The sequence below is a fragment of the Lagopus muta genome, chromosome 4 (genome assembly GCF_023343835.1).
Source record: "Lagopus muta isolate bLagMut1 chromosome 4, bLagMut1 primary, whole genome shotgun sequence".
In the NCBI taxonomy this organism is placed as follows: Eukaryota; Metazoa; Chordata; class Aves; order Galliformes; family Phasianidae; genus Lagopus; species Lagopus muta.
Window position 1 is genome coordinate 50,075,588 of NC_064436.1, and position 12,853 is coordinate 50,088,440.

The 12,853-nt window shown below is 40.1% G+C and overlaps 1 protein-coding gene across 9 annotated transcripts in view; it reads right to left on the reverse strand.

Annotated features, from left to right (window-relative positions):
- Window positions 1–12,853, reverse strand: part of TBC1D1 (TBC1 domain family member 1) — a 95,913-nt gene that overhangs the window by 51,078 nt on the left and 31,982 nt on the right. The window lies entirely within an intron of this gene.

The following is a 12,853-nucleotide window of genomic DNA, read 5'->3' on the forward strand; positions in this document are numbered from 1 at the left end:
TTGAGCCATCAGCTGATCCCCCAGTCAGGACAAAGGGGAAGGTAAACACAGGGTCATGGCTGCAGGAAGATGCTCAGGCAGCTTTGCGCTTCATTTTTTAATCATGTAAAAGAAGAGCTTAATGGTATAACAAACCTTTATCATCTCAAATAGCACGCATTTGCTCCATAGTCAGCTCAAAGTCCATTTCAGTTTTATTTGTCTCACAATTTTTTAGCCTCTTAACATACTAGGATGAAGCAGCTAGTAACCACATCCAGTTCAGGCAACACTTGTGTACGTTAGATGTTCATCTCTTTTCATTAATGAGGAAAAGATACTGAATAAGATGCTGAATAAAAAAAGAACATTTTTTTCCTGGAACTGCTCTTGGTTTTACCAAAGGCTATGCTCTTTTCACCCTCCTGTACCATTCCAGGCCTTTTATGCAGCTATCTAGAAATTAAGAATGAACATGTTTTGTGCTTCTCTGACCCAGGCTCTCTCAGCAAACAGACCTAGATGTACATGGAGAATAAGTAAATGTATTTAAAAAAATGGGAAAAGAACAAAATTTATGATGTTTTTAAATTAAACATATCTATTTTTAATTCTTAAAATAAACTACAAGGCTCTATCCTGGCAAATGTTTATCACGATGAATTGTTTCCAGACTAAGAAGCACATCACTAGGCAGTTCAAGGGGAGGTGAAGTTCACTGCTGTGACCATGAAATGGCGAACTTAAGGCCTGTGAGAAGAGGGAACAGGGCAGATATGATCACATGACCTTGGAGGCCTTTTCCAACTTTGGTGATTCCATGATCCTAAGCGACAGGACGCAAGGAAATGGTCTCAAATTGCACCAGGAAGATCTAGATTGGACATTAGGAATAATTTCTTAACTGAGAGAGTGGTCAAGCCTAGGAACGGGCTGCCCAGGGTAGTGGTGGTGTCCCAAGTCCTGAAGGCATTCAAGAGATGTGCAAATGAATGACACGGTGTAGCAACGGGACAGGTCAGATTGTATTTGGTGATCTAGAAGGTCTTTTCCAACCTAGATGAGTCTACGAGTTTATGATTCTACAACCCCAAACTTCAGGAGAGCAGACCTGGGCCAGCTCATGGCTCTGACTGGAAGAATTCCTTGGGAAATTGCAGTGGAAAGAAGTGGAATCTAGGATTGCTCGTTGATTTTCAAGAACCAGCCCCTCCAAGAAAAGTCCACCTCTTCTCGTGGTACTCAGTGAAAAGAGGCAATGCACACAATCTGAAATACAGGAAATTCCACCTGAATGTAAGAAAAATATCTTCTTGATTGGAAGGGTGGCCACACATCAGCACACGTTGTCCAGAGAGGTCACAGTCCCCCAGTCACTGAGATACTCAAAGCCTGAGTATACTGCCCTGAGTAACCTGCTCCAACTGACCCTGCTGTGAGCAGGAGGCCCAACAAGATGTCCTCCAAAAAACAGGCCCTTCCCATCTCAGCCTGGGGAGTTAGATACCAATATCTCTACAAACACACAAGTAATTGTGCCTACTGATCTGTGGTAGAAATCTGTTGCTTACATGTATGATTTCGTTTTGCTGCATAAATTCTGTCTTCTAAAATAATTCTATTCTTAAGTGTTTTCTGACTTGTTTCTCAGTATAAATATGTAATTAGTGGTGAAGATTATTCCTGTAATCAGCAAAATAACTTCTGGTGACCTAAAATTATTTCCCTAAAAATTATCCCTGACTACCTAAAATTACTTCCCTGAAACCACAAAAATAAGCAACATAAGCCACACTGAATCTTTACCAAACAGATCTTCTCATGAGCCAAACAGGACTGATGGACTAAAAGTACAGCTGAAACTGAACTGAAGAGTTTCTATAACCTCTAAAACTAACAATGGACTGCTGATATCTTTTTTTGTTTGTTTTTAAAGTTATTTCTGCTATGATTAGAATGTTTATTTTTCAGAAGCAAAGCAAAGAACTAAAACATCGAGTGCTCTTGTGATTTGATTCTTGGGTAATCACGCAAAACAAGCCTTATCTACAACTTCCTGATGTAGATTTGTGTGTTGGTCAGCTCCTATACCGCGTACAGTATACTGTGTTTTTTTTTTCCCCACACTGGATGTGAAGCTTATCATTTTTAGTTCTGAAGTACATTAATTTATAGATCTAATTGATTAAAAAAATGTTGAGAGTCTGCGGAGTCATTTGTTTTAGAATCACAGAATAATTTAATTTGGAAGCAATTTCTGAAGGTGCTATTGCCCAACATGGCATCTTGCCCCAGTGAGAAACCTACTGCTTCCACAAGTCATGGCTCCATCAGCTAGGATTTTCTCTGTGACAAGTCTCACCTACTAGTTTAGCCAGATAATGAACTAAATACACATAGAACAATCACAGTCTTTAATCTCTCGTCAAATTAAAAAAAGATGTATTCAAAACAATAGAATTTCCTTACATTTCAACATAAATTAAAGATAGAAAAGAAACTTTTCAAGTTCATTTCCATTTTAGTGAAAGACCTCTATATATTCAGGTCTTATCTTAAGTGTCTTCGTGGCATTTTATTATATTGCTTGGAATCTGCTCTACAGCCCCCTTGACCTCAATGACTTTCTCCAGTCATTAACTTCAAGTCTTATTTTCCAAATGTTCAGTTCCTTGCAGTACTTTAATTACTGGCTTTCTTCTTCTACTATTTGTTGACTTTTATGCCTCCCACCAAGATTTAATACAGAAAGGGATGCAGAAAGTTCATGGTTCCTCTATGCCCTGGATGACAACAATGCTTTCCAAGCTTCCACCACTTTACTTTTATGTATGTAAACACGCTGTGGTTTCCCATCAAAGCAGGGCTTGTGCCAAGTACTTCAAATCTGTGGGTGCATGGGATCACCTTCGCACCACAATTTCATGTCTCCAAGTGTTTGATCCAAAATTTTGCTGCTGTATGCACTCCACTCATCTTATTAACAACTAACTTGCTTCTTTCAGCAACTTTACCAGCTGTGTACGTTACTCTATCGCACAGTTCTGTACCTACCACTGGCAGAAGTCAATTTTAACTGCATGGGTTCAAAGCAGAAGGGAAGCAGAATAACAATAATCAGTAATGAGCAGCATCATTTCTCTTTACAGTACGGAATACACATGAGGTGTCACATGTAGCCAGAGAATTTGTGGGTAGCTTTTCACAAGGAGAGCAAGCTGGAGCAAGCTCACAAGACTGCAAGGGGCAGCACCAAGAGCAAACTGCCAGGCTAAACACACAGCAGGGATATGGGCGGGGAAGGGCTGTAACACCAGACTGTAAAGCATCACAGTAACAGCTTCTCAACTTCCGTAAGGGAAATCTCAGTGGCTGAATATCACCCCAGACCTGTGAAAGGAAAAGTTATCATGCTTCATATCTACCTGTAGGTATGGCTTGCTTTGTTAGGCATTGAATGGGCATTACACAGAGATTCGGATAAATCAGAGCGCTGGGGCTGACTGAAGTTTTGCTAGGATGTATGCATAAAACTGATGAACAAAAATGCACTAAAAATGTTCTGTGTGGGGCAGAAAAAAGAGTCATCTGCTTAAACCTAGATCCTTTTGACCTGGAGCCTGGTGGCCGAGTGACACTAGCACACTCGGAAATTAGTGACACAGCCACCACCAGGAGTGGAGCTCCACACAGCCCATGCACACTCTCACAGTTAAGATGTTATAAGTCAGAAATGTGGCAATACTTCCTACAGGTCCACAAATTGCCAACTACAGCAGACTGATGGACCATATACGGCATGCTGACTCCACACCATTACATTTGCTTTATTACAGACAAATCTCATCTTGAGAAGTCTCTTCATAGCTCCTGAGACTAATGGAAATAGTTGCACTTTTGCAAAGTAAGACCATTAGGAGAACATTCCACTCAATTTAAATAGACACACAAAAAAAAACTACCTTTCCTTTCTAAAAAACAGTATCTGCAGAAAGCTTTTATAGATTATTGTGAACAAGTTCAGAAATAGAACATAACTGTACTCAATGTTCTAGCTAAACTGAACTAATCTATTTAGTGGTAGTGTTTCCTCCCTGAGAGATGCATCATTTTGCTGACACATTTGAAAGTTGTTGTTGTTGTTGTTTTTTAACAGCTCTAAAGACATACCTTCCTTAAAGTCCAAAACACCACAAAATCTGGCAAGTTTCCACAAATTATAGAATCACCAGGGTTGCAAAAGACCTCCAAGATCAGCCAGTCCAACCATCTACCCATCACCAATATTTCCCACTAAACCATGTCCATCAGTACAACACCCAAACATTTCTTGAACACCTCCAGGGACAGTGACTCCACTATGTCCTAGATTGCTGATTACCTTTTACTCCTCTCCATAAAAAAGAATGATCAAAACCAAAGTGCAATTAATGGAACGCCTCCATTTTAGAGCAGCATTGAATGCAGGGGCAGTTCACTGGCTCTGAAGGAGGTACTCTTACAAAATCTGCTCTTGGGAAGCCTATTAGCATACTTTATTCCATACCTGGAAAGCTTATTACATGGCAGCAATTCATTTTTCCCCAGCCCCTTTCTCTGCTTACAGTACAAACCATTCCTTTTCATCTTGTACAGCTTTGTCAGCCCCTCCACTCAGTACCATAACTTTGAAGTAACAATAAAGCAAGTCAACAGGTATTTCAAGTAACAGGTTAACATATCTACAGTGCTACCTTCTCCATCATTTGTTTCAAAGTTCTTACCACACAATTTTACAAATGGAAAAGATAGTTGAAGATATAATAGAGACTACTGGTCATACCTAAAGGATTCCTGGCCCACATTTACAGAGTGACTACCTAGCATGGGAGCAACAGCAGTTGTAAAGCAATAGCTAGGAACATCTGTGCTCATTCATTATAAACACACATTAAATCTTTTCATTTTTGGTAGTGTAAGCAGCTCTCTTAACGCATTGAGAAAGGCCTATGGCAGAGCTGGAGGCTCAGGATGGGTAACAGAAGGAATCCTATTCTTAGATGGTTATAAATGGAAAGAGTCAGTGATGACATTTGAAAGTTTTCAGGACAGGTTTTTTACTTTTTTTTTTTTTTAAACTGAAATGTAAGAGACAACAATTTAAAACAGAAAATGAGTTACTAAGGATATTTTTGGGGAGAAAGAAAACCATCAGATTAAATTCCAATAGTATAACAGAAATCAGGTTATCTCCCTGTTTCCTTGGCCCTCAAGTTTTTTCACAGTTAACAAAGTAGGTACAACTGCCAAAATAGGGCAAATTTCAAGCAATTATAAGACATAAATTGTTCTGTCTCTTTTAGCAATATCCAAACTCCAAACAAGAAGGGAAGAAAACTTGAGTTGTCATATATCCTCATAACAACTGAAGTTATTTTCATTACAGGCCACTGATGCAAATGAGTTTCAGAAATCCCCCTCCTCCAGAATTTTATTTGGAAGTTTCCACTGGGGAAGGAGAAGGAAATACTGTGAACAACTTTGACTGGCACAGTGTGCAAGTTAATCTGTGTTGCTCTACTTGCAATAGAGTTAAACAGCATCTCTCTTACTCTGCCAACACAGTAAAGTGTCCCGAGGGATGAGAAAGCCCCACACAGTCCTCCAATAATCCTCCTCCCCAGTACTGTTTGGGGTAGAATGTGATGTTTTTCATGGGAAGAGCCTTATTCAGACATTACGTTTACTTATAGAAGTCCCGAGAGAACCAGAGTGCAGAAGGCAATTAGCTTCTTCCAGTATTCTGCTGATGTGGTACAAAATGCAAGCGAACCAATATGTTCTTGGAGAAACACAAATTTGTTGCTTTGTTGTGTAATAACAGATTGCAGCTGCCTCAGGTCAACTCACACACGAGCAAGACTGGAAAGCAACAGTTAATCTTCCCATGGACATCCACGTCACCAGAGATACTGCCTTGAAAACAATCCAATTCCCACTTCAGAAAAGCAGTTAGAATTTAAGTCACCTTCTCATGTGACAAGTTACTGGGAGCAACAAACATTATTAAAACTTGCTAGCTACAGAGCTATAACATACACAGTTTATACTAGCTGTTGTTTGTTTCTTCTTTTTTTCTAAAACATATTGCAAATCATCCCAAATGATGTATTTGTTTCAAATTTACTTCATTTGAACAGGAAAACTGAAATAAGATGATTGCCAGCCTTTGTTTCCTAGACCAATGGTCTTCCTAGTAATAGCTAGGTAACTTACAGAACTAACAAAGGTTTAAGTTTAATACCGTTATTGCTAATGATTTTGACCAGCCACTCCTAATGGAAAAGGAGAAAAACCAATATAAAAATATACCCAAATAACCCCCAGCCACTCCTAATGGAAAAGGAGAAAAACCAATATAAAAATATACCCAAATAACCCCCAAAACCTAACGAGACCCTTAACATACAGGGAACATACAGAAAAATTCTTCACAAGCTACAGAATTAGGCTCTGCTTTGAATTTTGAAATGAACAACACATAGAAAGCTTACTGACTTAGCATTATTTATTATGGGCTATTCAAACTAAAACATTTATCATACAATTTAATAAAAACCACTCAGCCTTTTGTGAAGAAATTTAGCTAGCATAGGACAGGTCATGGTTCCAACTGCCCTGGAAATTGTTTCTAAACTGCTATCAAGAAGAGTCCACAACACAGTGCTTTCTTAAATACTTTCTGCATTTATGGAAAGCTACTGATGCAATGTTAATGGGCAGCAACATGAACAGAAAGCTATTTACTCAAGATCCCCTCCATTAAGATGCAGCCAGATCACATTAGGGAAATTTGCTAGTTCTTCCTCCTAAGATCATGGAATTATTGTCTGAAAAAGCAAGTGCTTCTAATTCCTGTTGATAATAGACACATTAAGAACCTGCTTCTTCACTCCTGTTTTTAGGATGGCCACATATTTTAAAGCAGGTGAAAGTTCAACTTATTTTTTAAAGCTTCTTTCCCTCTCTCATCCAGATGTGACAAAAGCCTTGCAAGAAAAGAGTTTGGAGAAAGCATCTTTGCAGAGCAGTTCTTCCACAAACTCTTACAGAAGGCACCTTTAAAAGTTACAGTGTAAAATCTACCATGTCAGCATAAAGCAAGCAAAAAACAATCCACAACAAAATGAGATACTAGATATCCGAAGAAGATATTTAATGAGGTATTCAGAGGAAGATGATCACCGTGGAAAATGTGCTGTTTAATTACAGGCTGCCCACAAGACTGCATTTCTCTGCAAATGCATCAACTGTAGAGTTGGGCTACAGCTCATCACCCTAAGCCTTGAAGAACATCCCACAGAGCACTGCATCACACCCAAGAGCACCTGCCTGAGCTTTTGTGATTCACTGGATCTCATTTCTTCATTTAAACACTGGCAACTTCGCTGGCTGTTCTCTCACTCTTTTAACTGCTACAGGGCAGCCAAGCATGGACAGTCAAAAGCGAATTTGCATGACCCGCAACAAAACACAGATGTCACCGTCCTTTTTAGATAAAGCTGCACCTTCAGCCCTTGGACAAAAGTTGTCAAAACATTGATAAAAGGTAACCCTGAGACGAATGGAGCTAAGGGTTCATTCCTGAAAGCCATCTCATGGACAAGCCAACATGCCACCCTAGACAAGAAGATAGAAGAGAAATTTTAGCAATGGATTATGGAACTGGTACTTGCTGACAAGAAATCCCATGCTGATATCCCATACAAAACTCACTACAGATCTACAGTGACAGTTCTCCATACCTGCAGTCAGAGCAAGCTAGCTGGACTGATAGAAACAAGAAAATTAGAAATCACTCTACAGATATAGACACTGCGCCTTTCCCAACAAAGTGTCTTACACTGTTAGCTCAATGTAGGAAGTGTGATCCACAGAAAGACATGCTGATAAAAGTTTGTCTTCATGCTCATTTATGGAGCTCCTACTACTGTGTCAGTATTTGATAAATATCAAATTTTATCTATATCATACTTTATTCAGTCACAAATTATAATGATAGATGTAAAAATTCAGAATCTGTTCTGCTTTCGATGCTATGAGATTGCTATTCTAAACCTACCCAGTTTCTTCCAAAAGTAAATTTTCCTTCTTCCCCTTGCCCCCCTTCTCCTCTCTTCAGTTAAGGCTGAGTTCCTTTAGAAAATGGAATGGTAACTACAAATGGATGACTACCAAACACCAAACTTAGCTAACTGGATAATTCACACAGCTACACCCCTTTCACAGTGACTGAATTCTGACCTTCACAGTATTTCCAAAGTATTCTATATTTAAACACTTACTCACCAAGGAAACACAGAAGTGAGTGGTAAGCATTCCACATTTCTAAAACAGATGTCACTGACTAAACGGAGTCCCCACAAAAAGCTGGTGGGAGATACAAGGAAGATCCCCTATGGGTCATGCTAAGAATCTAGCTGAAGGAAAGCAGTAAGGAAAGGAAGAAAAGTTTTGAAGGAAAGACTCCTTGCAAGTGTTGCTTTCTTTGACTCAAAGAATGATGTCAGCAGCAGGGACTGCTGCTATTTCAGCCACACCTAATCCACAAGACAACTGGGTTCTTCTGTTTGCTCTTTTAAGTGAAAAGCATTATCAAACCTTTAGAAACACCAAACTGAGACAAAATGCTGCCTGAGTTATAAAAAACTACACAGTCATTTGTATCCAATTCTATACTTCACAAACAAAATGTGGCATTAGCTCCCTAAACTATCTTGCCAAGTGCAAAAAATGCATTTCTGAAGTCCACACAAGTCACCCCCACACAGCTGTACATCAAGTGGAAATGTCAATCACATTCACAGAATGCTAAACCCTATGGGTTATATTCCAGTGGGATTTGCCCAAAATTCCAGCATGTGGTTTTGGTTCATACTCTGGGCAACTACCAATAGAGTTCTAAACAGATATCTGGCACATCACTGTCCTAAATACCAAAACACTTCTAACAGATCTCCTTTGCCATGGTTTGTCTTTGGGGAGATTGGAAGCTATAAAAATGTCCAAAGAAACAAAACCAGCATTAAACATTTATAGAGCACTAACCATCCACATTTCCATGACAGCACTTCAGGGAGCTCACCTCATTGGTGAGCAGCAATGCGGCCCCGTATACTAATAAAAGTGTGACATTTGGTTATAGAGCCCCTTGAAATAAACACAAAGAACAAAACCAACCAAACAAAATGTTTGCTTGAAAATGCAAGAGGCTGTTTAGCTCAGCTCAGCACTGCCATTTTCAGTAGCCAGTACTGTGCCTGTATAACTGCACACAGTCTGTTCTCCTCAGCCCTGCAATTTCACAAGCTATCTATACCTGAAAATCCTGTTTGGTTACTATATATCAAAGATTCCCCCTGGAAAAAAAACAACAGTTTTTTATGATGTCACAAAGGAAAAAGTCCAAAGCCAGCAGCTTCTGAGTTAGGAAGAAGCTTCCAGATATTTCAGAAAACGTTTTTTTATTGCATTTATTGTAATTTAATGCATTTTTGAATACACTGTCAACATTTACACTTAAGTGCACAATGCCCTGGTAATGGATGGAGATGTACGGTGTTAATTCTACCTCATAGTGACAGACCGAAGTCTAACCCTCCAGAAACTCTGGACAACCTCCTCAGGCTTGACATTCTCATATACTTAAGCACTGATTTATCTCAGAGTTTGTTACTGTAAGTCAATTAAGAATAACCAAACCCAATTCAGATGAAACTCAGTTCAAATAACTCAGTGATGAAAGCAAGATTCAGGGGCTAAATTTGTCCTTGCCTCAGCTTCTGCTCCCCAAGTTCCAGCTGGTCTTTCCCTCCACTCCTTCAACTGCCTGTCCTCCATGCAAATGGGAAGAAAGCTCCTCCTTGAGCTCATCTCTTGAGATGTTCTTTACATTTTTCACGTGTTTCTATTGAAAATTTACTTGCTAAGTCTCTAGTCAGCCTCTATAGCATATATAAAACCTCATCTCTTTCAACTTCGGGAAATGTTTCTCATCATTTGATTCAAAAATTGTAGGTATTTATTGGCTGGCACAGGAAAAAAAAAAAAAAAAAGTACAAACATCCCCTTAAAGGAGAGGCTTCTGAAAAATACCATTGCTTCTAAAGTCAGAGGATGGTGGAAATTACAAACTGGAACCAAACTTGCAGCTCTGTGAGCTGGCTTCCTCAAAACAATGTTTTGCCCAACCTTTCTCTCATGGATATTTCTATTTGAGGAACCCAGGGTCAAACCACTGAGCTCATTTTCTCAGAAACATCCCTACTGCACATCCTATTAGCCTTCCAAAAAGCAAACCATGATTTCAAGCAGTACTTTAGGCCATCATATGTAAATCAAAGTTGAACTACCATGCCACACATACATACAATTAAAAAAAAAAATAATCAAAACTTAGTTGCACTGTCTGCCTCTAATGGGACCAGGAACCTTCCCTGATCCTGCAGGATCAACTGGTGGTTTTGCTACACTTTGGCACTGAGCACATTTACCATGTGAGGACAGCTAATGGCCCTGATTTCTAGAGAGCTTTTTAGTGAAGGAAAGCAATTTTCAGATGGAGTCTAAGTGTTTTGTTTTGAATTGCAGAGTACAGGACCTGTATTAAGAAGCAAGATCAGCTACCTCATCTGCCTTGACTTATTAAATCTGAAAGTCAACAATGAACCTGAAAGTGGATACTCATAAGAAATTAATTCAGAAAGACAAACCAGCAGAAAAGCCTTTGCAACCTGAAATCTGCATGATTGGGAATTTCACTATGGAAAGAACCAACCTCGCTAAGCAGCCTTAATGCACCTTGCAGATGCACAGGGCACTGCCATACTCATCTGTACAGCCACAAGGGCTGCATGAGCCTGCCTGCATCCTGCACTTCTCCCATGGGGTTAGGGACATGTAAGCAAAGGGAGCATAACCAGGCTGTGTATTCAGAGAAGGAAAAAGCAGGAGGGAGAATAAAAGTGAAGCAGCTCTGAAGAGAAGGTATCTGCTGAGTAAGAGCCGCTCCACCACGGGACCAAACTCATTGCAAATGCTGAGTGCACATTCCTCAGCCATTGCCGAGCCCCCGCAGGGACGCCGAGGAGTGACTGGCATACAGAGAGCAGTGGGCATGTGAAACTGGCTGCGTCTGCACTTATCTGAGTGCTGTCAGCTGGTGACAATGGTTTTACCCCAAAACGAAAGCTGATGGGGAGAAATACATGCAGCAGCAGCCTCCCATTCTCTGTCAGGGGCACAGCGTGAACCCGGCCCTGAAATCCTGTGGAAATCTGAAGTTTCCTGCATTGCAGGCATTCAGCCTGGGAGATGAGCAGGGTCTTATCCTCTTGCTCAGCCTGCCGTGTTCAAGGCTCTGAGATTTCTTCTACAAGAGGAACCTCAGCACTTGAGCCTTCTCACCAGACTCTCTCCCGATTCTTCCTTCACACTGATTCTCAGTTATTTTTCTGATTCTTGATACAGTACCCACGTTCTCAAATATATTCAGAAACAGGGCTATGGGGATCAATGCACCAGCCTAAACGAGGGTTGTACACCGCAGGAGACCACCATCATTAATTCACTTCTCCAAATATCATCTTAGAAGTAAGATGGGTTTAAAACTAAGGCAGGCTTGATAAACTTCAAAGCTTTTGAAACTGCAGACAGTGTCAAAATGAACAGTGAAGAGTGCTACTTAAGAGAACAAATCTTGGCTAAAAAGCAAGTCATTCATTAAGGGATTAAAGAAACCCACAGGTGTTCAGCTATGCTAAAAACTGTGAGAATTAAGAGAAGAGCCAAGTCAGTACACTTAAACAAAACACCCTCATAATTGAGTATGATAACACACCAAAACAGAGCAGGAAAAAAGACAAGATAGGCAGAATAGAAAGGAAAAGGAGGGGGAGGGATGTCTTGCTCTTCCTCATTTTCAGTCTCTCATCCTCTTCCAGAGGCAAATTAATTGAATATGCAGTTCCTGACCTACACTATGAATTGAATTGTCACTCCCATGCATTCCTCACTAGAGGCCTATCAGGCACTCATTCAGAAAAATAATAAAAAGAATGGCAGAACATTAACAAGATCACTTCTAACAAAGCGTATTGAATTATATCAAGACTGCAATAAAAAACAATTGACATTTACCATCAGTACTCCAGTAATGCTTAAAATATCCAAGCATTTCCACACTGAGTGGTGTAGAAATTCTCTTTTTTGAAGCCTTGTAACCTTCCCAAACTGAGGAAAGGTCACAGGCAATCCTGCCTCAGTAATCCTTGAAAATAAAAAAAAAAACAACACTTCTTGTTTCACTATTGGCAATTTCAGAACATGTACTGTGAATATGCTCTAAAATCTGTTTTTCAGCACAGAAGAAACCCAAACGATCAGATTCTCAGTCTGAGCTGCAAGATGAGCCACCCATCCTGCAGCACCCACAGGCTTTTAGCTGGTGCTGGGGACCCATTCTCAGGGTACCTGAGGCCATAACAAGAAGCTCCGCTGTGCCCAGCTCTCTCCCAGAACTGGTGGGAAACTGCCATCCTGCAGCATGAGGAGGAAAGAGCTACGGACAGCCAGCCAGGACTGACAGATCCACTGCATCACCATCATCACAGAACAAACCTCGATCTTCTCTGTAACCTTGCTTTTACATTACTTTTCTCTACTTTACCTTGTTAGCTTATAGTCCTGTAGACAAAATTAGATGAAACTAAGTTTTTTGTAGTGTATATGGTACTCTTTTTTTGTAACTAGAAAGACATGCTATGCATAAATGGCTTAAGTAGCTGAGATTCTGAGCACGTACTCGAATTGCCCATCTATACAACTTATTAGGCTA